At 51.0% G+C, this 27,077-nt stretch overlaps 1 protein-coding gene across 1 annotated transcript in view; it reads right to left on the bottom strand.

Annotated features, from left to right (window-relative positions):
• Ergic1 (endoplasmic reticulum-golgi intermediate compartment 1) overlaps nt 1-27,077 on the bottom strand; it is a 104,598-nt gene that overhangs the window by 77,171 nt on the left and 350 nt on the right. The gene's annotated exons all lie outside the window — the stretch shown is intronic.

Raw genomic sequence — 27,077 nt, 5'->3', positions numbered from 1 at the left:
TCTCTTCTGCTCTTCTCTCTTCTTCCCCTTGTGTTCTCAGCATAACCTTTACACTTCAGACTATTTCTATCCCCAGAGGGTAAACATGACCACAGGTTCCCACCACCGTCCACCCAGCTTCCTGGGTTCTGAGGCTAACATCTCACGTAACTGAAATTCTCAAAACTAAGAAGCTAACCTTGGCATGATCCCATCAGCTAGGCTGCCAACTTTCCTGGGGTTTTTCTAACTTTCCCAGTCTTGCTATTTTATGTGTGTGGATGTTTGATTGGCATGCACATCTGTGTACCACATGTGTGCCTGGTGCCTGAGGAAGCCAAAAAGGGTGTCAGATCCCCTGGGACTGGAGTATTAGTAGTTGTTAGCGGCCATGTAGGTGCTGGGAATTGAACCTGGGTCCTCTGGAAAAGCAACTGGTTGGGTTGTTTGTTTGTTTTTGCTGGGCTTGGGTACCACACTGCATTCAGTTGTTAGGCCCCCTCCAATCCGCGACAGGCCTCAACCTTTCTGAGGCAGGAAAGAAAGACAGGGAGAATTATAGAGACATGAGAAGGAAAAAGTGCCCCTCACCCTCTGGAGTCTCGCTGAAGCCTCTAAGCAGCTGAGAAGCCAGAACTGATAGATAATAGGTAGTTAGACAAGGAGATAGACAGACAGATGGACGGACGGATGGACGTTTAGGCAGGTGGGTGGGTGGATGGATGGATGAAAGGGTGGATGGATGGATGAACGGACAGATGGACAGACAGATGGGTGGATGGATGACAGGCCTAATAAGTGATAGATTGATTGTAAATATGATAGACAGATCAAATATAGGTATTTTGTTAAAATGGTAACGAACCAGGCACAGGGGCTGAATGTGCATGCCCTTAGGTAGGGTAGGGCCTCACGCCCTCCTAGATATCTTCTGTGACTCTCAGAAACAAGACTGTTAATGTTATTTACAGGGAAGATCTCCTACCTGCCTGTGACCCACCGTATCAAGTGTGACTCTGTCAGGTGGCCTCGGGAACCACCCAGAGATCTCAATCAGGTTCTTGGCAACCCTTTGAAAATAATATTTTAACCCCACCAGAATCTCATACCTGTCCACTGTAAAGACGAAGACGGGCATGTGGTTCTTAGAGAAGGCCACACCCAGGCTCTCCGGTGTCTTGCTTTCCCCCCAAACATCTCTCTTCTCCTTAGCACTAAAAACTTACATTAAAATCTCACTTAATAAACTCCGACTCTGATTCATGCTAGCTCATCATGAAATTCTTCTCTGTAATGAAGCTAGGAATCACAGGTTTTCCTGAGCGGAGGGAGGTCTCTGAAGAGACCTCTCAGACTGCCACAGCCAACAGCATGGAGCGGTATCTCTGTTCCTTCCACCGCTGACATTTCCTTGGTCTACTGTTAAAGGGTACTTGGTTAGTTTCTGGAATGTCCCCAAACTGGGTTTGTTGGATGTTATCAGGTGTGTGTTCGGCTCAGTTCACTTTTGTGGCTCCAACAGAACTAGGTAACTTCTGAAGAGAGGTTTACCTGGCCCGTGGTTCTGAAGCCTGGGGTATTTGAAGAGCATGGCATCAGTGCTCAGGCATTGCCCTGTGCTGCCTCAGCTTAAAGGTAGAAGGAAGGGGGGCCTCTTAAAGTAACCCCCATTCTGCCCGCTGGAGATGTAGTGTAGATCAATGTGCAGAGGCTCTGGGTTCTATTCCCAGCTCTGTACAAACGAGCAACTGCCTTGAAAAGTCATCATAAAGTGACCCCCCAGAGGCAGCCAGGAATCCGCTGAATCTACAATCTGGGGCGGATGAAAACAGCCACACCTCCCCCGCCAGCTGCTGGCCCCTACCCATGGTGCACTTTAGAGCCCCCACTGTTTCAAAGTCCAGTGCCCGGGACTATGCCTGGCACACAGCAGGAGCTCCATGAATTCCTCAAAAGATTCAAGAAACCAAGTGACAGATTCAGGGGGCATGGCTGAACAGTGGGTAGACGGCAAGTCAGGTCCCTGGCAAGAGGGCTCCAGCGCCAGGCCCATGACCTCTGCCTGAGTCGCGAGGAGAACAGACAGGGAGGAGGGTGAGTCTAATTTTGCCCTGGAATGTGGCCTTTTTCAGTCAGCTGGAGAGGGTGATAAGGAAGTGGCCATGGGAACCGTGGGAATGGGGGAGGCAGACCCCATTCACACAGAGCAGGAGGCGCTAGCCCCGATGGAATGTGCAGGGTGTGGGGCGCCAGGAAGCAGAATTCCTGAATGACTGGCTAGGGCTGGGCCTCAGGACCACAGTCCCCTAGGGAACCTGTGTGGCCAAAGGCAGTGTCTCATCAAAACAGGAAAATCATAGAGGAAAAATGCACATGTAAGTGGACTGGTATTTATAGGGAAGGGCCCCCGCTGTGACCCTAGCAGGGGGATGGAGGGCATGCAGGGCACAGAGGAGAACTTAGGGTCTGCTGCCAACCACAATCTGGTTCTCTGTGGTGTGTGATGAGGAAACATGAGAGGAATGATGATGGAGAGCCATGCAGGCCATGCACTGCCTCCTAGCCCCTGGGTCCCAGGAAGCTATAAGGGGAAGTATGGACGAGAGGACCACAGGAAGGCTCCCTGGGTATGCTTCCATGCTGCCCACAAATTTTTCTCTGGAAGGCTTCAGGCACACAGAGGTGCCCCTGTCAGGGCTTTGGCCCCAAGTACCTGGCCTGCAGAAGCTTCTGCCCTTAGATGGTAGGGATTGCTGTTCCTGTGTTCGCTGGGTGCTGAGAGGACTAAGATAACAAACTTTGACCAGTGCACACATGGCCGGCCCAGTGTGGACAGCTGCTCCTGCTTCTGGGCTGGGTTGGCATTATCACACACTATGACCTGGGAATACTCAGCTGAGATGCCTCCAGCCCTCTCTATCCTGAGATCCTAGGATACCCAGTCCTGCACCTGCGACTCTTCTGTGAACCCTTTCCTCCAGGATCCTGTTCTGCCCAGAAGATGCTATAAGACACTTCTGGCCCCCTATTCTGGTCCTGGAGAGGGGCACACAGCAGTTCATGTGTGCCGTCTTGTCTTGCCCTCACACAATGCTTGGAGCAAGGGACACCATTATGAGCCCATTGTTACAGAAGAGAAAGCAATTCCATAGTGATGAAGGACCTACCCAACTTCCCACAGCCAGGAAGGGGTGGAGCCCAGGCTATGGCCATTCCTTGCTATGCATGAGTCTAGCCAAGAGTTCAAGACTCGTGGGTGGGAGTCTCCGGTTCAGAGTCTCTACAAGGAAGTGACATGAACAGAGAGGCATCTTCCTGGAAAGTGCTAGAAAGGAAACATTGCTGTTTCTACTGACTATGGAAGTGGCAGCAGCCTGAACTGCTCCAGGGTGTGAATGAGGACTGACCCCAGCTAAGTCCATTGCCAAGCCCTTGTCCAGCATCAAATCACTTAATCCCTGCTACAGCTCCAGGAAGCAGGCACTGGCCTTCATCCCATTCACAATGAGCAAACTAAAGGCCCCACAGGTTCCCTGGCTTCTCCAACACAAGAGTCAACATGTACAGTGTGTGAACGAACACAAACATACGCCAACGTGTCCCTACCGTCCTTGGGGCCCCAACACTGCTTTTCAAATAAAGTTTAAAATTTCCCAGCTGAGGCATCCCTGCTGTAGGCTCTCTGGCCTTGGAAACCCTCACCTAGAGCTGTGTGCATGCCTGGTGCCCTCCTAGCATGTCATGTATACAGCACTTCACTCTCTACCCGCAACCCCGAGGAAGAATGCTTTTCCTGGTACGTGGACGCAGTGAGGTATGAGGACAAGGAGGCGAGCTAGAATTCAGTCTTAGATCTCTGCCCTGTCTCCATGAACGAGGCTAAGTGAGGGACAGTCATCCTAGAACCACACCCTCTGCCATCTTGGGGGAACTGTGTTCACCCAGGCCACCAGGCCTTCAGCGCCTCTCCCTCACACCTACGGGGTGTTTCCATGCATCTGCCCCTTCCTACCATCCTCAGAATGACATCTGTTCTAGAACCTTCTATGGCCCCCACTGTCTGATACAGCATGTGCAGACCCCCTCACCTGTCCTTTTCATCTGTCACTGTCATCTCGCCCCTTCCCAAGGCTCTCTGGGTACAGACACTACAGTGCCATCTCTTCTCCTTTCCCCTGTAATTCTCACTCACAGTCATCTAGGTGTCCCATGCTCACTGTTCCCCCCCCCCCCCCCCGCCACATCTACCATGTGCTTCTCTTCCAATCAAAGGTGCACACCAGCCTTGACTCTCCTCACCTTCCCAGCTGGGCTCTGCTTCTGGTGAGTCAGGTTCCAGGTTACCTGCCTGGGCCCGGCTGAATGCTCAGCGTGTCCTGGCTTCTCCAGCCTCGCTGCCACCCCTGCCACGCTCTCCAGCCCAGCCCCTCGTGGCAGTGACCCGCAGTCTGCCCTGGGACACAGGGATCACTAGGCCAGGTCTTCTGTGTCTGGCGTACTCAGGCACGCTCCTGCCAAGATGCCATGTACTGAGTCACCGGCCTATTGTCTTCTCATTAATTGGCTGGATGTGGCTTACAATTTAATAAGTGACATTTGATGAATTGAAGGTCAATGTTTTCAAAACATCTCTTGATGTGGAAAATGTGAATCAAAGAGAGGTCTTGGCAGACAGACTGGCTGCTGCCTGAGCCAAATGCTGCCCAGCTGATGGGTTTGCGTTGAAGCTGAGCCTGTGCAGGCACCCGCCCCGAGAAGCCACTGCCCACAGAAAGCTGGTCCTGGCTATGTGAAGCCCCGAGGGCACACTCCTTTCCAGGCCAGGGCCCTTCTTACCCACTGCTGACCCATTCATAACTACATCTGCCTCCAGACCAGCCTGGAACTCCCACTACAGACCAAAACAGGTCTGTTTATCATTAAGGTCTCAGAATAGAGATCGTGGGAGAACCTTCTAGAATCTTGAACAAAGTTGAAGCTAGACATCCTTAGAGTTCTCTGTGCATTCTTGTTAGAAAACTTTTGGTCATGGATTCCCAGTTGGAAAGCAAGCCTCACAAGGGTGGGCACTGTGTCCATGGAGATCAGCTTGACCTTCAATCCTCTGCCTGGCCAGGGGCATAAAGTACTCAGTAAGCAGCTGTCACTGTGTGAATGAGCAAACAGGCCAACAAGGATTGGCTAGGACTGAGGTTGACTTAGATTTGCTCCACCTGTGCAGAAGCGTGGAGGCTGCAGTCATAGAGGCAGGCGGATGTATGCCTCTCTTACCCCTACTATCCTGTTCCTACTCACAATGAGCCCTAGTGATCTGGGAAACAGCACTTTAAGGGAGGTGGTGAGTGATGCAGTGACCCGTAACACTCATACTATGCCTGCCCCACTAAGGGCAGTCAACCCCATGATGGCCTTGTCCATTATGGGAATGCCCCAGGCAGCTTGCAAAGGGTTCATTTCAGGAGCCCTGGTAGCCTAGTGTCCACTGGTCAAGTGACTCCTCAGAAGTTTCCTTTTCTTTAGGGGGGTACTGATCAAGTCTGATTCCAGCGCCTGCAATGGTCATTTAAAGGAGGCAGGAAAATATTAGACGTCACACTCCTGGGCTTTGGTTACTGTTTCTTAAACTGCCTTTCAGGCGAGTCCCATGTGGTCTCATAGCAACAATCAATGGCTGCATGCTTCTAACACACGTGAGTCCGGCACGGAATTGTCAGTGCCCCTGAGAGGTGGGGTCCAGGCCTTGCTCCATTTCCGAGTCAGGAAGTTAAAGACAGAGAAGTGAAGGAGTAAGTCCCAGCAGACGGCAGGGCTGGGACATCCAGGCTCTGGAGGACCCAGGGTTGGTGCGTGCTGCTCTCACTGGTAGAGTGTGGTGCCACACCCCCATGTGGGGCCTGGAGCCCATGGGGGTGCTATTACAAGGGGAACAGTGTCTCATGTAGTTCAGGCTGGCCTGGAACCTGCTATATAACCTAGGATGACCCTGAACTCCTGACCCTCCCAAAGGCTGTGATTCCAGGCCTTCCCCGCCATGTCTAGCTGGCTGGTTTTGGCTCCTTTGAGACAGGGTCTTATTCTTTAGTTCAGGCTAACCCGAAACTCATTATGGGAGACGCCTCTAGGCACATGCCTCTGGCTCTTCCCTGATCCCTGGAGCCCTGAAGTACAGGGGGACATCAAAAGTCAACCCGAACAGCAGGGGGCTGAGGCCAGGACTCCTCTGGATGCTTCTCCCTGAAGCAAGAGGAGACCCTGAGGTCAATCAAGTTACCATGACAGCTGGCCCTGTGGCACACAGCACGGGGCATGATTTCTGTGCAATTCCGATCTGAGTAACAGCAATTGGGCACACCTGGAGAAAGAGGACATGAAGCCCAGGTTCTCTGTCCCACACTGGGAAGCCTCAAAGGTGACACCACTGAGGCACAGATGGGCACAAGCAGGCCTGCAGCAAGGCACAAGTACACTGCCCTACACACGTAAGTACGTACTCATACATATGTACACACGCATGTACACACAGGTATTTCTAGGACACTTGGTGGCTCCCCCTAGGGGTCCCCTCCCTCAGACTGAGCCATGTACCTCTCTTCTTAGGCCATTACCACAGGGTAGTGGGAAAATTCCAAAAGAACAGCTGAACCCTGTTACCCACAAGACCAGAGCACCATACAGAAGCCTGTATGAAGGTGCAGACACAGAAATAACTGGGCGAGTCTATGACCCAGACCCCTGGGCTGCCTGTAGGTCACATCTGGGTGCAAGGCCGAGGGACTCCCATGTCTTACCTCATCAAAACTCCGCTGTCCCCAGAAGGAAGGTACCATCCTCAGCAAGGCCAACACAGGGCTTGCACACTCACTCCATACCTCTGACACATTCTTCTGAGTCTTCAGTACCCCCAGAACTTCCCTAGACCCCAAGGACCTAACAATCAAGACAGAGTGGTCCCTGACACTGGGGACTTAATGACTAGTCTGCACTATCTCCCCCAAGCCACGGGCTCCTTCCCTAGAGAGACACACACCTCTACCTGATCTGGCTCCTGCTGTCCCTTCTAAGGAGGTGGTCCTGCTAGACACCATGTCACCGCTTTAATATCAGCCGACAAAAACCAGGATCTGCAGGCTAATCATCTGCCTAAGGCCACCAGGGCAGACCACACTTATGTTCTGGAAAATCAGAAGCCATCTCCTCTCACCCCTCATTCTGCCTCTTTTTCTTTTCCACTGCTGCATTTCTAAGCACAGCACTCAAAGTAGAGGCATAAAAATCCAACCCCCGCTGGGCGGTGGTGGCGCACGCCTTTAATCCCAGCACTCGGGAGGCAGAGCCAGGCGGATCTTTGTGAGTTTGAGGCCAGCCTGGACTACCAAGTGAGTTCCAGGACAGGTTCCAAAGCTACACAGAGAAACCCTGTCTCGGAAAAACAAAAACAAACAAACAAACAAAAAAAAAAAAACAACAAAAAAAATCCAACCCCCAAGTTCATATTCCCAGCCATCAAATGGTGACAATAACCAGATGTTTTGGCCACGCCTCTTCAGCTGTTTCAGCTACGAGGAGGTGCTCACCATCACACCAGGCTCTACTTGGAGTTTCAGACACTCTCACCAGGAACCTTTGGGGGCACCCTTTTGGTCCCCGGCTGGGGTTATGGCTCTGTGGAAGAGTGCTTTCCCAGCATGCCTGAGGACCTAGATTCAATTCTTAGCACTGAGGCAGAGCGGGTATTGGGCAAATCTTCTGTTTAGGGTGGAGTCATAGTAGCTGCTGACACTCAGAGCACTTACTATGCATCCAGCTCACACATTAATGACCTATGATGTTCATTTGGCAAATGAGAAAAAACTGGGTACAGAGAGCTTCAGAACCTTGCCTTGGGTCATAGAGCAAAACACTTTTACCTAGAGTCTGCCTCGGGCATCTGGGCTTCTGACGACACCATCAATTCCATTTCATCCAATGACAGTTCTGACATTCCAGAGACCCTTGCAGCAACTGAGGCCCCCCCGAACTGACCACAGGCTTTGCTGTCTCAGTCCTGGGCTGTCCCCAGCCACTACACCTCCCTACTTTCAGAGCGCTAGAGCTCTGCCCAGTCTCACCTCAGCCTGTGTCTATTTCCCCCTAGATTCTGTCACCTCCAAAAACCAGTCCATTAGGAAGCAAGGAAGTGGGAGTAGGGGGTGGGGGTGGACGCAGAGCATGCAGGAGCTGGAGGATCAGGCTTTGCCTCAGCCATGGCTAGGGACTGTACCATAGGCAGTGGCCAGCAAGGCTCACTCACTTTCCCACAAGTGTGAGAAATCAAAACTCTTATGTAAAATATTCCCATATGCTTGCACTTATTTCATTTATTGCGTGTCCTGGTTCGCAGTCTGCTAGAGAAGATAAAGTCCGTCTGGAAGTTTCATAATGTAGAGGCAAGACAACAGTGTCGAGTCTGAATTAGGAGCCACAGGAGCCCGGGCTCTGCCAGCTTCCGCATGCTGCAAGCAGCCCTTCCTGCCACCCAGTAAACAGGCTCCGAGAGTGCAGTGAAGCCCATGGACACGTGAGTGGGGATGCAGAGATGGGACCCAGGCCCATGAGAAGCCTAGGTTCTCACCAGCCTTCACTCTGCCCCACCTTACTCTCCCCAAGCCTTCAGCCCGGCTGTCCCAGCACAGAGTCCTTGATGGCTGACTCGTCATACTCAGGGGAGTGTGGGGGCAGGCAGAGGTGACTGATGTACCCCACGGCAAGAGACCTGGCCCAGGGCAGGGTGGTGGCGAACCTTCTCACACCCTCCCTGACTCAGGGTTAACTCATCTCTGACATACCACCTGGCCTCCAGTGTGACCCAGTTTTGCAGGTGTGGAAGGCCGGAGCCAGCTGCTGCCACCTGCTTGCTGGTGGATCTGGACAAGAACTACCGGCTTCCAGGAACTTAGCTCCTCCACTCCAAAACAAAGGGCTGGCTGGTGCACCCCATCTCCAGCTTCTGTACTTGCTGATTCTCGTGAGTGTAGGGCCTGTGCACGGCTACTCTCCACCCAGTGTTCTCACCCGTACAGCACCTTCCAGCCATACCAAGCGCACTGACAGAGGTAGCACTCTTACCAGCCACTCAGTGTGCACTGAACGATGGCACTGCTGTCCCCAGGCTGCTGCCCTCCCTGTCTTCCCAAAACAAGGAGTCAAAACCCACAGCCTGTCTGTCACTCAGGAGTCTGGAGACCTAGCATTCAGCAAGCATCTGCAAGTGCCTCCCACAGGCGCTTCTGCTCACCATGGGCTCTGGCAGGAGCCTGGGGGAGAAGAATCTGAGCTCTACCACTTGCTGGCTTTGCATCTGGGCCTCAATATCCTTACCCATGAGCCAGGGCTGCTGTTAGTACACAAGAGCAGATCGCTAGCACATGGCACACCCAGACAAACTCCACGTACTTTTAACACCTCTCTGTCTCTGTCTCTGTCTCACACACACACACACACACACACACACACACACACACACATACACATCACCTGCTTAATACAACAGCTCACCTTCATCTGTTCAGACACTTCACTAGGTCATAGCTCAACAAAGATAGCCACCTTGAAGCCCGGGCTATGACACATGCAGTGGAACGCAGTACACAGCAACATGGCTGTAGGATTCCTACATCATAGACTGGAAGAAATGCTGTGTTTCTGTGACCCTGTCCAGCTGTGGGGCCTCGGTGTCCTTATCTGTGGATACTCTGTATTGTCTCTGAAGGCCTTTGGAAACTCTCAAGTCCCACTAGCTGCTTTTGATACTGAGTACAGAAAGGCTGGTGGTACCCAGTTCCAGGGCTATGTATCTTGCTCATGGCTCCTAGCCTGCCTGACACCAAGAACCTGTACCGTCAGTTGGAAAAGGTATAGATTCCCAGGACAACTGAAGCAGACCCTCCAGGGGCAGCACATGCCTCAGACATCTGGGGAGAACGGCCAGATTACTAGAGAATACAACTACTCAGTTCCCAACCCAGCAACGTGGGTTTCTGGGTCAAATGATACAGCAAAAGGCTGAGGGTCAGAAACACTGCGTTACAGCTTGGCTCTGAGACTTGGCCAGCTGTCTGCCTCTGGGCCAGGCTCTCAGCCTCTTTGAGCCTCTTTCTATTACAAGGAAATCCCCTTCTCAGGCTAGGGTGAGGGTGGAAAGTGAGGGGTCCTCTCTTTTCTGACCTCCCTTATCCAGATGCTGGGGACTCACTGGGCACTTCAGGGGGAGCCTGTAGACTGAAGGTAGAGTGTGGGGCCTGAGTAACTCCAACTCCCCTATTCCTCAGGACACCATGCTGTGAGTCCTTTCCCGTGTGCTTACACCCTTAGGAGAAAGCCAGGGATATTTCCTCAACACAGAGAGATACAGCCACAGGCACCAAACAATCCCAGAGGAGGGAGGTGCCCTCTCACAGTGGAGGCCTCGGGGTTCAGTGCTATATTATGGGGTGTTGTCAGCTTGTCTTCCCTCCCCACTTCCCTTCCACACTGACAGGGCTAGCAGGTGCAGAGCCCAGACCCAGCGCCAGGCCCTCCACAAGTGGGTGGACACGGCTGTGTTCTCAGGCTATGCTCGCCATCGGGTCAGGCAGGTGTGAACTGGACAGAAAAGTGGACCTTTGCTCTGCACCAAGTAACAGCGCAGTGACCCACAGAGCCTGGCAAGGTGAGGGAGAGCAAGCCACAAGCAGGGAAGGGACGGCAAACAGCCCAAAGGAGCCCACAGAGCTGCCTGTGAAAGCTCTTCTCAGGAACAGGCCTAGTCAGCCCCGTCACTGTTCGCTCTTATCACCACCTGCTCCTTCCTTTTTCAGGACTTGCGTGGAAAACACCCACTCACACTGTGGCTCCACCCATGCTCCTGGCAGCTAGAACAGCTGATGGCCAGGGGGACAGTAGCAATCTCAGCTCCTCAGAAGCCCCAGTGAAGCACTGAGGCGGGGGGGGGGGGGGGGGGCAGGCAGGCATTCCCTGGACCCTACTCACCTCTTGCCCACAGTGGGAATCCCAATGCTTCCTGCAGCCCAGCAATGTTGCCCGCAGCGGCGTGTGGGCTTTCAATGGACAGGGCTGGTGATGTTCTTAGTTGGGGTGGACAGACCCCAGAGGAGGAGAGTTGGGAGTAGGAGAGGAGGTTAGACCCCTGCCCTGACAGTCAAGCACAGCAGTCGTATCTGAGTTATCAGACCAACCGTGGAAGAGCCACATGGCCTGTGCTCAAGTAACCTAGCTTTATCAATAAAGGTCTCAAAGCTCAACTTTCCAGTACAGTACAGCACAATTATTATTCTATTTTTAGTTACAGTTCTTGGCTCTAATTTATGAATTAAGCCATCACATATGTATATGTATAAGAACACAGTGCATGTGGGGTTTGGTACTATGCCAGCTTGGTGTGCATTGGGGGTGGGGGGTGGGGAGAGGGAGTTCTTGGTACAGATCCAGTGGCTAAGGAGAACCTACTGAATCCTCTTAAACAGCAGATTCAGCAGGCACATGAACACTGCTGCAGCTGGGCTCACATGAACGCAGATGATGCTGCTTCTTCGCTTTTATGATGTATAATTCCTACACCTTCTCAGCCCATAAATAATTGAAATAAGTTATTAGCCGAGGTTAAAATAATTATAGTAATGAGGAATAATAGGAGGTATTTAATGAAGCGGTTTAGATAAGGATCTGAGTGTATATACCATGAGGAGAACTCTATGACTGATCAGGTTACAAATCAGGCTACTGGTAGAAAAATAATACAGAAGCAATCGAATTCACCTTTCATCAGTGAAAGTGTTTATTTCTTCTTTTTTTGGGGGGTGGGGTTTAAGACAGGGTTTCTCTGTGTGGTCCTGGCTGTCCTGGAACTCGCTCAGTAGACCAGGCTGGCCTCAAACTCAGAGATCCCCTGCCTCTGCCTCCTGAGTGCTGGGATCAAAGGTGTGCGCCCTGACTGCCCGGTGAAGGTGTTAATTTCAAACACTGACTGACTTACAGAATACTATAAATAACACATCTGTTCAGGAATGTGCCTAAATGACGAAGATGGCAGGCGAAGGGAGAGGGGGGGAATGGGGGGGGGACGACAGGACACAGAGATGACAGCATCTTTTCTCCTCTAGGCACATGGCCAGACCACACTTCCCTGCACAGCATGTAAGCAGAATGGACAGGGGCACATCTCACCTACCCCAAAGGCCGCTTCCTACCCTGAATGAGGGGAACCTGGTCTCTGAGTAACCATGGAAGCGGAGCATCCGCTCCACTGGGACTTCACGTGAGGGGAAAACACGCTAGTGTAGTACGAAGACATCAAACTTCTTGGGTCCTTTTTTAAAGAAGCCGACAGACGTACGCAAAGGGTTCACCCTTCCCCCATCCTCTCCAACAGCCTGGTGTGGGGGTGCTTCCTCTGCAATGGACAGGATCTGAGCACCCAAGGGAGCCAGGCCCCATTCCGGGGCCTTACAGAGTGCTCGCTTGATCCTCACGGCAGTCTGGGGGCAGGCAGGCGGTAGCATGCGGTAGCATGCGGTAGCATTAGGCCTGTCTCTCAATGCTGTCACTGAGGCAGTGAGGTGCAGTGAGTCTGTGACATGAGCAGACGACTAGCCCCGTAATGCCCCATGCCTTTGCTGAGCACATCACCGGGGGCCACCAGGTCCTGCTGAGGAAGCACAGGCCCGACACTGCCACAGCCCTGGAACCCCACTAGTGTGGAGGTGACAAGGCCCATGAGGTACACGGCACAGAGCTGAGGAGATGGAGGGCCACTGTGCTCAGGGCTGTACAGTGTTGGGAAGGAACACTGGCCACCCTGGGAGAACAAGGGGTGGGCTTCCTGGAGGAGGTGGCAGCGGAGGTGGGGAGATGATGTCCTACTTGGAGCCTAGCATTACCTCTTAATCCTCACGAATAAACTCAGACAAGCCCACTACCCTGTCTACAGCAAGGACCTGTAAGAATCCAGGGGAAATCACTGAAATCAATGAAAAATAAATAAACAAACCTCCCAATGAAGAAAAAGCCCACAAGAGACAGACAACTTCACAGCTGAGGTCTACAGCCTCTGCAAAAAGAATCAGTACCAATACTTGAACTCTTCCAGAAAGGAAGGCTAGGAGGAGCCCTTCCTAACACCTTTTATGAGGCTGATGTCACCCTAACACCGAAGCCAAAGGGACCACAGGAAAGCAGAATGAATGCAGATGACATAAACATCCCCAGGAAAGTCTTGGCCAGCCTCTCCTGACTGCAAGTGAGAACAATGGCCTGAGAGGCTGGTCTGCCCCGGCGGCTAAAGGGAGGCATCAGGGCAACAGAGAGGCGAACCACACAATCCTGATGCAGAACAAGCTCAGGACAGCACCCGCCCTTGACTGCACTCTTGGAATTCAGATGTAGACAGGGAAAGGTCTTCAACGTGAGAGTCATCTATGAAAGCTCCACAGCTGATATAAGCCACGTGGAAGAACAGCTTTCCCCAAGATGCCCAGAAGGCAGGGTGCTGTTCTAACTGCCTCTACTTAGGACCAGCAGAAGCATCAGGCAAGAAACAGAAATCAAAGGCATTCACGTCTGAAAGTAAAACCCCCTCTAACCACAGACGGCATGATATCGTAATACAAACCCTGAGACTGCACAGGAATCAGAAGAAAGGCTGAGATCTGTATGGAGCCACAAAACACTCCAAACAGCTAGAACAAGGATGGAGACATCATATGTCACGATATAAAATTATACCACAAAGCCATAGTAATGACAACAGTACAATATTAACATAAAAACCAACACACAGACCGGTGGGGCAGAAGTCCAATCACACGTGGTCATCTCGTTTTGACAGGGGCATCAAGAGGAAACAGTGGATAAAGATGGCCTCTTTAGTAACTGGTGCCAGGAAACATACTTTTGCATGTAAAAGAATAAAATCGTATGCTCCTCTTATTCCACGTGTAAAATCAGCTCAATGTGGATTAAAGAAAAACAAATCATAAGACCTAAATGTAAATCCAGAAGCCCCAAAACTGATGGAAGAATCACTGGCTTGGAATATAATTTACTGGATAGTGTACCAGCAGATCTGGCTACAAGAGTAACAAATAAATAAGATAATAATAAATAAGTCATAAATGCATAAATAAGACTATAGCAAACTAAGAGCATTGTGGTGGTTTGAAAGAAAATGGCCCCAAGAGGAGTGGCACTATTAAGAAGTCTGGCCTTGTTGGAGTAGGTATTGTCTTGTTTAAGGAAGTATGTCACTGTGGAGGCGGGTTTTGAGGTCTCATATATGTTCAAGCCAGGCCCAGTGTCTCAGACCACTTCCTGTTGTCTCCACAAGATGCAGAACTCTGAGCTACCTCTCCAGTACCATGTCTGCCTGCATCCTGCCATGTCCCACCATGATGATAATGGACTAAACCTCTCTGAACTGAAAACAAGCCACCACAATGCAACGTTTTCCTTTATTTAAAGAGTTGCTGTGGTCATGGTGTCTCTTCACAGCAACAGAAACCCTAAGACAAGCATCTACACAGCAAAAAACAAAATGAAAAGGGAGCTGGTAACCTGGGAAAAATATTTACAAGCTATGTATCTGATTAAAGTGTTAATACTCAAGATTTAAAAGGCAGGCAAGCAGGCAGGTGGGTGGGTGTTCAAGACACTTTTTCAAAAACAAGTTAGCCAAGCATACAACAAAAAGGTGCTCAGCATCAATTAACTATCAAGGAAATGCAAATCAAAATACTCTGATAACCACCTCACAGCCATTGAATCCAAAAGGCAAGTGAGGGGAACAGTGTGGAGGGAAGAGAACATTTATTTGCACACAGCTGGGTGGGGAATGTAGACTGGTGTAGCCACTGTGAAAATAGAGAACCAAATACAGAACAACACAGACCCAGCATTCTTTCTTCTAGGTGTATACCCAAAAGAAATGAAATCCCAGAAGGCTACCTGCACCCCCATCACAGCACTAGTCATTACAGCTGGAATTTGGGGCAGCTACCATCTGATGGAGGGGTACAGAAAATGTGACTCCTCAACATAATGGAATATTATTCCAACCTAAAAAAGAGGAGATCCCCATCTCATGCCAGAATGGACCTGGAACATTCTGCTAAGTGAAATAAAGCAAAAAGAACACTATGTGGACTCGGGAGGGGAGGAGAACCTGATATAGAGAGGAGTGGTTACCAGAGTCGGGGTCGGGGTGGGAAATGGGAAGGAGAAAGTCAATGAATACGAAGCAGAGAATGCGGTAAGCACATCTGGGAAAGATCAGATAAATACACCAGGTCCGTAATAATAGCACACTGCATGCAGGGTTTTGCTGCACAAGGCCACAGCTATTCTCTGTTGTGGCTATGGATTGAATATGGAGGTAATTTGCTTCCAAAGAGAACACATGCAGGAAGCTGGGTACCTACATGGTGATGCTACAGGGTGGTGGACCCTTTTAGAGCTGAGGGGTACAGATGGGGATGTTGTGTGATGTTTTGATCACATTCTGACACTCAAGACTGCCAATAAAATTTGCTTTGAATTGGAGGGTGGAGCAATCTACTAGCTGACCAAAATTAACCACAGAGGTGTTTTTGGAGGACCAAGGACATATAGAGAGACACAAGAAGTAGCAGGGCAGGGCTTAGAGAGGGTCTTGGCCCCTTTTGGATCAAGGAACAAGAGAGAAAGAGAGGAGGCCACTGGTTGCTTCTCTGATCATTCAGGTTTTGACCCCAATATCTGACTCCCAGGTTTTTATTGATAAAGAATAACTAGATAAACACTTCATTTGGCAAAGCCTACACATCCAGTATTCCCAAGTGGTTTCCACCCAAGTATTAACCAGACCCAACCCTGCTTAGCTTCTGAGATCAGACAAGATCAGGAGTGTTCAGGGTGGTATATATATTTAAGCTTTCATTTGATGCCCCATGTAGGGTGCCAAAATGTACCAGGCTTTTTCTTTTGGGCCACCAACCAGCTCCCAAAGCATGACACGGAGACTTCTTATTAGTTTTGAATGCTCGGCCTAGTTTAGGCTCTTTTCTGGCTAGCTTTTTTATAAAAAAAAAAAAAATCAAAAAACAAAAAAAACAACTTAATCTGTTTCTCTTTACCCTTTGCCTTTTTACTTTTTTTTTTTTTTTTTTTTTTTTTGGTTTTTCAAGACAGGGTTTCTCTGTGTAGCATTGCGCCTTTCCTGTACTCACTCTGTAGCCCAGGCTGGCCTCGAATTCGCAGAGATCCCCCTGACTCTGCCTCCCGAGTGCTGGGATTAAAGGCGTGCGCCACCACCACCCGGTGCTTTTTACCTTTTCTTACTTTCCTGCTGTCTCTATGTCTGGCTGGCTGAAGGCTGCCTGGCTGCTGGCCCCAGGCATGTCCCTCATCCTCTCCTCCTTCTCGTGTTTTTCTTTATCTCTTGAGCCTAGATTTCTCTCCTATTTATTCTCTCTGCCTGGCAGCCCCACCTATCCCTCTCCTGCTTAGATAGTGGCCATTTAGCTTTTTATTAGATCAGGTGCCTTAAGCAAGCAAAATGAAACAAGCGTAACACATCTTTTCATAATTAAACAAAGGCAGCATAAACAAAAGTAATACACCTTTACACAGTTAAAGTAATATTCTGCAGCATAAACAAATGTAACACATCTTTGCCTAGTTAAAATAATATTCCACGACTTGGGAGTATAGACAGGGATACAGACAGATGATGGTACAGACAGGGGTACAGATGTGTAGCCATCAGAAGATCTGAATGTGGATCTTGTGAGAGCCCAGTCAGTCCCCACAAGAGAGGTAGTTATAAAAGAGCCTTCCCCATCACTCCGGCCTTCCTTACATCTTACCATATGACCTCTCCACAGCTGCACATGTCCAGCCACGACACTGTGAATCAAGATGTAATATAGCTAGGGGAAACCTCACAGAACCAGCCCAATGATGCCTGCATTTCAGTCTCCAAAAGTGAGCAAAATAAACCTCCTCTTCCTTAGAAGTGACCCAGATTCAGGTATTTTACTACAACTAAAGAAAACAGACTAACATAGTCTGTATGGGAGATAATGAACGGGCTAATATGTCCCATTATACAACCATTTTACTGTAGGTATATGGATGTAAATACCTCAAAACATCATGCTATATGCCTTAAATATACACGAGGAAAAAAAAAAAGACTCTGGGACAAGTCTCCTGTTCCTTAAAACACTTGTCAGTGCTAAGTGAGAGATCCAATTTCATTTCGAGACAGGGTCTTCTCTGTAGACCCTGATGACCTCATACTTGGGGCAATCCTCCTGACTCAGCCTTCCAAATGCTAAGATCATATGCCCAGAGTCACCACTCCCAGCTTCCCAGCTTTCTCTGGACTTGGTTCCCATACCCCTTGTTATTGCCCACCCCCACGCAAAGCCCTGATAGTACCTCCCACCCTGCAGGTTTGTGACAAAAGGAAGCGAGGTCCTGGCTGAGCCTGCACCTCACACACACACACCCCCACACACACACACACCTGTGCCATCATATCAGCACAGCCAGAAAGTGATCCGGCCGCCCACTGTGGTGTGGCCTCTGCTATTGACTCAAACTTCCCAATAGAATGTCTGTTAGCAGCAAGGGAGGAGACAGAAATGAGGTGACAGATCAGAATCACCAATGTGTCACGGTGTCCTGAGAGGGGAACCCAGAAGGGCCTGCCCACTCCGGTAGCTTCCCTAGCCCCACGTTCCATCTACCGGTGAGAAAGGTCAGACAGGCTCAGGAGGGAGACATGCTGCATGGCCCCTGGAGAGCTCTTAAGACAGCCAAAGTCATAAAAGCCAAGATCTGTGCAATGGCCCCAGCCAGCAGGGACAGGAGTTGCAGCATGCAGGCACGTGCGTGCCTGCATGGGAGACTGAACACTGATGGGACACTGGCCCCAGGGAAGTCTGGCTCTGGCAAGCACATGCCAGCGTCACTTCCTGAGCCGGGATGACGCCATGTGACGACGGGCAGCGTACACAGCGGGGACAGTGGGCAACTCTGCCTTATCTACAACTTCTCGAAAACCTAAAGTCACTTCAAAATTGAAAGTTCACTCAGTTTTTAAAAATAAGAAGTAAAACGTCAGAACTAAAACCAAATCCAAGGGGTGAGGGACAGGGGCTTGTCTACGCCCCAGATCCCAGAGCACCTGGCACACAGCAGGCCCCAGTGATCAGTGAACAAACCCCCACACCTGGCAGCTCCAGTCTCTGGGAAGTGCCCTGCAGGTCCACACAGGAAGTCCTGCACCCTCTTTGCAGCTCCTTAGCACAGGCTCAATGGTAACTTCCTGACCGAAGATGCCCTCAGTGACAGGAAACAGTCACTCAGGCTTCACCACTGGCCTACCACTGCCCACCCCCGGCTTCCATGGCAACAAACCATAAACAGAACTAAGTAGATAACAACCAACACTGGGGTTTCTGTGGGATGACCCCCAAGAAAATAAAGTGATAACACACCCTCCAGAATATGATACTGTTGAGAAAGTCAGCTCTTACGTCACAGACATGCATGAAAATCTCAGCTGCGTCACCTGCCACTGTGGCATCGTAGCCAAGAGCTGTCCTTCTCAAGCCAGCGGGGATAAAGCTCCTCCCCAACTGTGAACCAAGGAGATCCATGGCAAGCCTCTGGCCTAGCCCTAGATGCAGGCTGCCCACTAGGTACACTTGGTGCCAGAGAAACACAGCCCCAGAGAGGCCTGAGGGTGGGGTGATGTCCAGGAGCTGATGGTATTCGCAGTGGAGGAAGGGTACACCCCTCAGGAGAACTGGCCAACCCTGGCCATGCCCTCCAGTACTGCTCAGAGTGGAATTCAAGTGCCAGTCCAAGCCCTCAGCCAGGCCAGCCCAGGGGAACAGAACTCTGACATGTCCCTCTGGCCACAGGCCAAGAGTCCCAGGGGTTCTGCTCAAAGTCCTGTCCATCCAGTGAGCATATGCTGATCACACTGGCCAAACAGTGTGTGTGTGCCACAGAACTGAGCAGTGCCAGTCAGGGATTTGTTTGGCCCATCATGGTGGCTAACAGACACAAGACTGGAGTCCACTGCCAATCATTTGTACCTAGTTTTAAGATTTTCATCATCTCTTAAAAGACAAGGGGATCTGGAGGCCATAGAGACCCACTGAGGCCACTTTTCCTCATGGGCACCACTCTCCAGCTAGTCACAGCCAGGTTTTGATTATCTCAGTGTGACGCTTCCTCTCAGGGAAGTACACTGACTTCACCCATGATGGCTGCAAAGAGCAGCCCAGATCCAACCTGCCCCAGGAACTCTCAAGTGTGCAGCCCTGCAGAGCCAGGACCCTTCCTCCCCGTGGTCACACACCATTGGCCCACCACTGTGGTCCACCAGTTCCGGTGAGAATGCAGGGATTAAATGGCTGCTAGGCCAGCACCTCTCCAAATCCCTGCAATGAAGGAGCACCCCAATCTACAAATGAGGCAAACTAAGACCTGGACCTGTCCAGATCCCCCAGCTGGTGAACAGTGAGAACCGTCATGAGAGGTCCACCACATGGGTGGGGGTGGGGTGGGGGGGTGGGGAAGAGCTCAGGGCAGGCAGAGCTCAGTTATCCTTTGGGGTATTTGTAATGGAGAAGAGTGTCCTGGCCCAAACTATGTGTCACAATCCTGGAAGATCTGGAGACACTGTCTACCATGAATGGACTCTGGGACCCAGCAAAACATCAGAGCAGGCCAAGCAACATCAAGACTCCAAAAGTTCCCGGGGGTCATTTTGACTAACTCCTACGCGCTAGTGGCTTCTGGTGGGACTGTGAGGGAAGACAAGGCCTCGCCAGGATTCATGAAAACCAGTAAGCTCAAGGTGTCTGAGATGCAGGATGTCCTTGCAGTGAGGTGCCGGGCTCTGGAATTTCAGTCTTGCACACACAACTCAGCAGCTGTGTGCCTGGCCAGTTACTTCCCAGCTCTGGGCCCCAACTCCCTATTCTAAAACGGAATCTACAGAGGAAATAGTTACTGGAGAGAAAAGGGAACCTAGGAGCTGGGAGAAAACATTCTCGAACCACAGATCTGACGAGGAGGTAATATCCAAAACATACAGGAAATCCTTCAACTTAAGAGCAAAAGCATATGCCACCCCAAGTCAAAGATCCCAGTCAACGTTACAAGGCAAACAAGTGACCAATGGGTATGAAAAGGTATTCCACGGGACTAATCACCAGGGACACGGCCACCTGGAGCCTCACCGCACATCTTGCATGACATTATCCGAAAACAAGACACTAAGTGCTGGTGAGGGCATGGGGGTTGGGACTCAGGAAGGTGCTGGGACTGTCAAACGGTATAACCACTATTGGAACCACCTACCCAGCAACCCCGTTACTTGGCATTTATTGCTCCCCACAAATTGAATTCAGAATCTCAAAGAGATGTCTGCACATTCTGTTGGCTGAGGATTAAGCACAACAGTCACGCTGTGGGAACAACCTCAATGTCCATTGAAAGACGAGCAGTTAATAAGGTGGTAGGGGTACATGGCAGAATACTACAGTCTTAAAAAGGAGGACACCTGGCATTTGTGATGGGACAGATGGACATAAGAGGACAGTGTTAAATGATAAAAGTCGGCCACAGGACAAATACAGAATGACTCCTCTCTATGAACTCTCAAAACCAGGCAAGCCCACAGCAGCAGAGAGTGGCAGTTCCCCGGGACTAGGAAAGGGATGGAGGGAGCCGTTCAGTGGCCAGAGTTTCAGTTACACGAGATGAATATCTTCTGCTGAGCTGCTGCAGGCATGGTGCCCACAGCTAAGAATGCTGCACTGTGCAGACCAGTCTCTTAGGAATATTCGTCCTGCATTTCAAAACTCAAATTAATAGCACCCGACAATAAAGTGACAGCCTGAGAGTCTGCTAGGTCGCAGGACCTGTTCTGTATCCAGATGGTGGCTGTGACTTCATAAGCAGGTCTTAAATTTCATTATAAGCACACCAAAAAAGTCAATTTTATAGTGTGGTAATTAAAATAAATAAATCAAGGACAATAAAGTATTATCAACTACCTCACAGGACTGGCTCAGTGCTAAAGAAGCATCAGCATTACATCCTCTCCCCCGACCCTCACAACAGCCAAGACCCAGCCTCAAACGGGAGCGAGAAGGGAAGCTGCAGGAGCTGCCCTGATTCCAGCAGCAGGCAGCAGATACAGCCACCAGCTCTAGCTGGTTTCGATTTTCATTTCCCAGGGCTGATGGTGAACTTCTCCAGTCCCCTCTGGCCACCTGTCTGCTCTCTGAAAGCTGTATATTAAGGTCCTTTGTGCATTGTTAAAATCGGGTTACGTGGCGTTCCAAATATAAGCACATTATTATGCACACATACACATCAGGTCTCTGAGTTCACTTAATTATTAAGGTTAGCCACTGCCAGGCCTCTCATCTTGGGCAGGGTTCCCACTATTTGGAGGAGCGGCACACTGGGTCCATTTCAGACAGTCCTTGCCTCCTGTCCAGCTCTGCTGCAGGCAGGTTCCTGGAGAGTGGCTGGTGTTCCTGGACAGGAAGATTGTGCCACCAGAATGCACCTGGTGCTAGGGGCTCCTTGAGACCCAGAACTTCGATCTCCATGGCTATGAAACAAGGTTACGACTGAGGCTCTGTGGGTGAGGTGCCTTTTGTACAGCCTCTTCCATGACCCTGCTTCCTCCTGCTTTCCCCGTGGGCCATGAGTTTCCAGAACAAATACACAGGAGTGCCGGAGGGCTGCCTCTCCTGTACTTCCCCACATATATAACCAATGCAATTAATTAGGTTAATAGACCTACAAGCTCTATTGACAACAGATGATTAGGCTAATTACCCCTTCCTCATTAGAGCTTTGCTGCCCAAACTGTACTCTGAGAAATGGTGCCAGGCACTCAACGGTCTCCTTAGACTACACATCTGGCACCAGCTAGACTGAACCAGGACCCTGCTTCCTTCCACGCCGCAGGATTTCACAGAGGTTTTCCAATGGCAGCCAAGTGTCTGAGGGCGAGCACAGGCTGGAAGAGCTGTGGGGTCCAGTCAGTGGCACGGAGGGGGCTCTGTAGACCTCAACATGACTCTAATCACCAAGGGACTTGTCAAAGCACAGGCTCAGAGTCAGGTTGGGCATGGAGGTCCTGTATGCCCCACAAGCTTACCGTGCGTGATGCTGTTGGTCTCCAGACTTCACTTTGAAGAGCGAAGACGGTAACAGAAAGGACAGGTGGCACACGCATGAAAACCACTACTTGAGCTGAGGCAGGAGGATCTCAAATTCCAGGCCAGTATGGGCAACTTAGCAAGTCCTATCTCAAAAAGAGTGGCAGTATCGCACAGTGGAAATACGCCAGTCCAGCCCTGTGTTTAATGTCCAGTTGTGTGTGTCGTGTGTGTGTGTGTGTGTGTGTGTGTGTGTGTGGCAGATTCTGTGACTGACTCTCTTTATTGGCCACTGTAGAAATAGAAAAACAGACTATTTAAGGTCACACAGTAGGGCCAGAACTCTTCCCCCCAGGCTGCTGCCAGGGCTCCACCAATCCCCTGCTCCCCTCAGGGCTCTAGCCCACTTGCCCATGACTCTTCCAATTTAGAGCAATCCTTTTTAACTCATGTTCGCAGAGACCCACAGCTGGCTCTGTCCTGATTTCAAACAATGCCCATGGTTAACCAGGGTGCTGGCTCACTGATTTAGAGGTGCAGGGCAAGCTTTAGCCGGAATACCTTCCTCACCACTGTCAAGAATCCAAATGGCCTGAGAGGAGAGACTTTTCCAGTCGAGCATGTGAACATAGCTATGGACCCCTAAACTTCCAGATGTCAGCAGTGCGGGACATTAGCAAAAACTGATTTTAGAAAATTCTAGAATCGGGTGTTAGAGAGAAGGCGAGAGGAAGGGGGGAAGAAAGAGAGGAATGTGAGTGTGTATAGATGGTTTGAAGCTTCATAATGGGCACTGCTGGGTCAGGATTAGTGGAGGAAGGAGATGCATCCAATTAGAGGAGGATTTGCTTCTCTCTGAATTCAGGGACCAGGGAAGAACACGCTTCCAGCCCACGGGACACAGGAGCTCTAGAAGCACACAGCAGCGTGGTGCCAGCTCCTGCAATCGCCTTGTTCGTGACCTCGTTCCTCAGCGGGCTCACTCTGATGGAATGACTGGGAATGCCTTCAGGGCCTGCCTTGCATATGGGTCTGCGCAACGGTGCTCAGCACTAGTACGTGCTCAATAAACTTGAACCCCTGGCTTTTGCAGGTCATACTACGTCTAGACTGAATTTCCGTTATATTTTTATAAACATGCTGTGAAGTATGTGTTCCTATTAGTCTCCAGTTCTTTCTGGACTGTGGAGATAGAAAGGGAGGCATTCAGTCCTCGGTTGATGGCTAACTCTGACCTCAGAGCATCAGTGGTGGCTGGCCTCAGCCTATCAGGGTGTAAGGGACTTCAGCTTTCGGCAGGGCCCACTGGGGAAGCCACGTCCGGTACTAAGGAGACCAGGCTTGACTTCTCAGATCAATGTCACTCATTTGGAGGCTGAAAGTGGGATGCGGAAAAACTCAAGCCAACTTCCAGAGGGCCAGACTGGGGACACGTGTGGCTCAGTGGTAGAACATTTGCCTAGTATGTGCAAGGCCCTGGGTTCCATTCCCAGCACTGCAAACAGGAAAAGCGGGGAGGGGAGCAAAGAAAACCTTTGCAAGGTCCACTCCAGTGCCCTGAGGGAGACCTTTGGAAAGCCAGAGTAAGCTGTGATGGAGGCCAAACCAAGTCACCACCATGCGACTAACACCACAGGCAAATGACCTGTGCGGTCACACGAGGTCCCAAGTTCAGAGCGGTCCCCATCCCGAAACTCTCTATCCTTTCTCAGTAGAGCTGAACTTTCGTTTTGTACTGGGCCCCATGAATCAGAATCTGAATCCGATACCGGGGCCCTGTACTGCAGGACAGCCCTCTTGCCCCACAAACGGCCCCCAAATGAGGCAGCACACACGTCCCCCCTCTCCCCCCCCCTGAAGTGAGCACAGATAACCAGGGAGGGAGCAGCACTCTTAGACCATAGAGTTTCAACCTGGGGGCGGCCACTGTGCAAGAGCTGCCTGCCCATTGCATCTCTTTCCTGAAAGAGGGGCTCAGGATCCGGGGGGGGGGAGCTGCCAAAGCCTCTGGAGTGGCAAGGAGCAAGTGCCATTTGCCAGCCGGAACTGGGGACAACACCCACGGACCTAGGTCACAAAGCCAGTTCTGTAAGTTCAATGATCAGTATCAGTTAAACTGCTTAACAGGAGCAAAGCAAACACACTAATCACTTAAGGCCACCAGTCCCTCTCCCCTGCATTCAGCCTCCTCCCTTAACCCCTAAAACTCAGAAAGGGCCAATTCACGGATGAAGAGAGAGGGCCTTGGGATATAGCGCAGTGGTAGAGAGCTTGCTTAGCATGCGCGAGGCCCTGGATTCCACTCTAAGCACCAAAGACAGGAAATAAGGATGCGGAATTCTCCACCAGCAGCTGGCATACGCAATCACACTATACCTACAGCTCTCTAGACAACCTGGAGAGGCGTGTCGTGCCCAAGGAGCACCTCCAGCCAAGCACCATTCTAGGCGCTGCAGATATGACCCTGTGTAAATGGGACATAAATCCTTGCCCTTAGGAGATCAGATACTGATGAAGGGAAGAGACTACGCATAACAATTCACTAATTACAGAGTGGCAGGAGAGAGCGCACCTCAGTGAAAGGCTACAATAACGATGAGAGGCAGAGGCCAGAACTTCCTGCTGCCTGCCTTGTCCTCACACCGCCTGCTCTCATGTGTGGATGCCGATCACACCCATTTCAGAGGCAGGAAAACACACCAGAGTTAAGAAGCTGGTTTCCCCTTGGTCGTGAACTGGGGTGGGGGTTGTTCTAATCACTGCATGCCCTCTGGGCTCTCCACTATTCAAGGACTTGACAGGGTGCTGGGCCTCCAACTTTCCCTTTGTGCCCCAGAGCTAAGTCTTCGGTGCCAACAGCCCAAACTCCAATTCCAGCTTTATCTGTATACATGCAAAGTGCTTCTGCCAGGAGTCTCCCCATGGTTTAAAAGGAAGATTCACACACTCTTAAATGACAAAGGGATGGATGGTAAGTCCGCTTGTACAGTGGATGCTGCTGGAATCCAGTCATGGCAGTCTGTCTGTCTGTCTCCTCTGGGAATGCTACAAGGGCTGTGCCACGTGCCACCCATCTCTCAATGGGGGAACAAATGGCAAAGGGCTAAACATTAGGTACGACACTCAGCAAACTGCTGAGTGGCCCCGGAAGCGGGAGAGGTCTGTAGAGCAGTGGAACCTTCCTTCATAGTGAGCCCCAGAGCACTGTTGTGTCAAAATGTGAAGGAGGGCACGTTTGCTGGGCACACACTCACCCTGCATGAGGTGATCACACAGCGGGGGAATCCATTCTCACTGTTCTCCAGCAAGCCCAAGCATGCAGGAACTTACTGAACTCCCATTGGTGAGGACCCCATGGCAACTGTAGCATGTCCAGGAAGCCCCAGGGCAGCAGCAGCTCAGAGCTGGGCTGTGTACTCTTTAAATGTCAATGGTTTAAACTGGCTGGTGACAGGCAAGACAGCCAAGGCGAAAGCAAGAGCTGGCTGGTTCCAGATGGTTCCCTTTTTTCACCTCACCTGCCCCCAAACTTCCAACTGGAACCCAGGTGTGCCCTGCCCTTCTAGCACGAAGGCGGGAGGAGCGAGTTGAAAAGATCAAGTGACCAGAGCAGTGATTTCTTCAACAAACTCAAAAATCCCTAGAACTCGCTGAACCATCAGGGACAGAAAAGGATCGGGAACCTTCATAGTCAGCCCTGGAAGGAAGATTTGGGGGACCTGCATGTGTCCGGTGCCCTTCTTTCTGCATAGATACATTGGCATTGGGACTGATCCTGACTGCTGCCACAGGCTCTCCAGATTCAAAGCTGCCATATGTCTGTGTGCATTTATCTTAGCCCAAGTATCAACCACAGGGCTGCCTCAAAGGAGTTGGTTTGCCAAATGGTACCAGTGCCCAGGATGGGCTAAAAACCACTTCAGCTGGTCAAGTGGTCTGAGGCCAATGTCCTCTCTAGGCTTAGATCCCAAAGTGCCCAGGCACCATGATGTGACAGTGAGCTTGGGCATTTTCTGGGTTGACTGTCACTCTGTTCTGTCTTCATGCACACCAGTAAGGGGAGGAGTGGACACTGTGACAGACGGGGGAATAACTGTTTTCTAGCTATGGAGAACACTCGCTCACAGAGCCCCTCATTCATGGATGCCCTACTTCTGAGTTCCAGCCTGCGGAGACAGGGGTGCCTCATACCCCTTCTCCTTCCAGGTGGGGACCTTATTTTTAGTACCAATTTGCAAGAGGTGAAACCGATATTTTGAGCGCACCCAGACACCTGCTGGGGCCAGCCAGCTGAGCAGCGAGGGGCTGCACCCCAAGCCTTTGCTTCCAGCCTCTAGAATATATGAAGCAGCTGGGTGGGGGGGCAAGGGCCAGAATCCCGTTCCTCCAAAGCATCCCACCAGCCCAGGCATCTCGGTGCTTCTTATCTCAAGGGAATGTCTGGTGGGGGGAGGCCCTTCCCAGGCAGGCTTCCAGGAGGCCTGGCCCTCTACAATAGCATTCCAGGAGGCAGAGGACCCTACAAAGGCATGCACTGTAGGGCCTGCAGAATGCCCGGCCCTTGTGCAGAGCCCCAAGACCCCAGCCTCCTCCTCTTTGCACACTGTCCCCAAACCCAGAGCACAGGGCCAGGGCTGGGGGGACAGGTCTCTGTATCTGGAGGGCAGGGGACTCTGAGGTTCTGAAGAACTAAGCTTCTTCAGCTGCTGCCAGACTGGATGGGGCTGCAGCCCTGAGATCCCACGGGGCAAGGCCAGGCGCCCGGCCCCACCTGTCAGCCTGGGTGGGGTCCATTAGGAAGGGCTGGGGAGAGAGCCTGAGGATGATGGCTCCTTTTATTTGGGAGTTGGGAGGAGATTTGGTCCCCAGGTTGGGGGAGGGGAA

This window comes from Peromyscus eremicus, chromosome 8a, assembly GCF_949786415.1.
Source record: "Peromyscus eremicus chromosome 8a, PerEre_H2_v1, whole genome shotgun sequence".
NCBI classification, from domain to species: domain Eukaryota; kingdom Metazoa; phylum Chordata; class Mammalia; order Rodentia; family Cricetidae; genus Peromyscus; species Peromyscus eremicus.
Note: the sequence above shows the minus strand (reverse complement) of the source record. Positions and strands in the feature narration are given on the sequence as shown.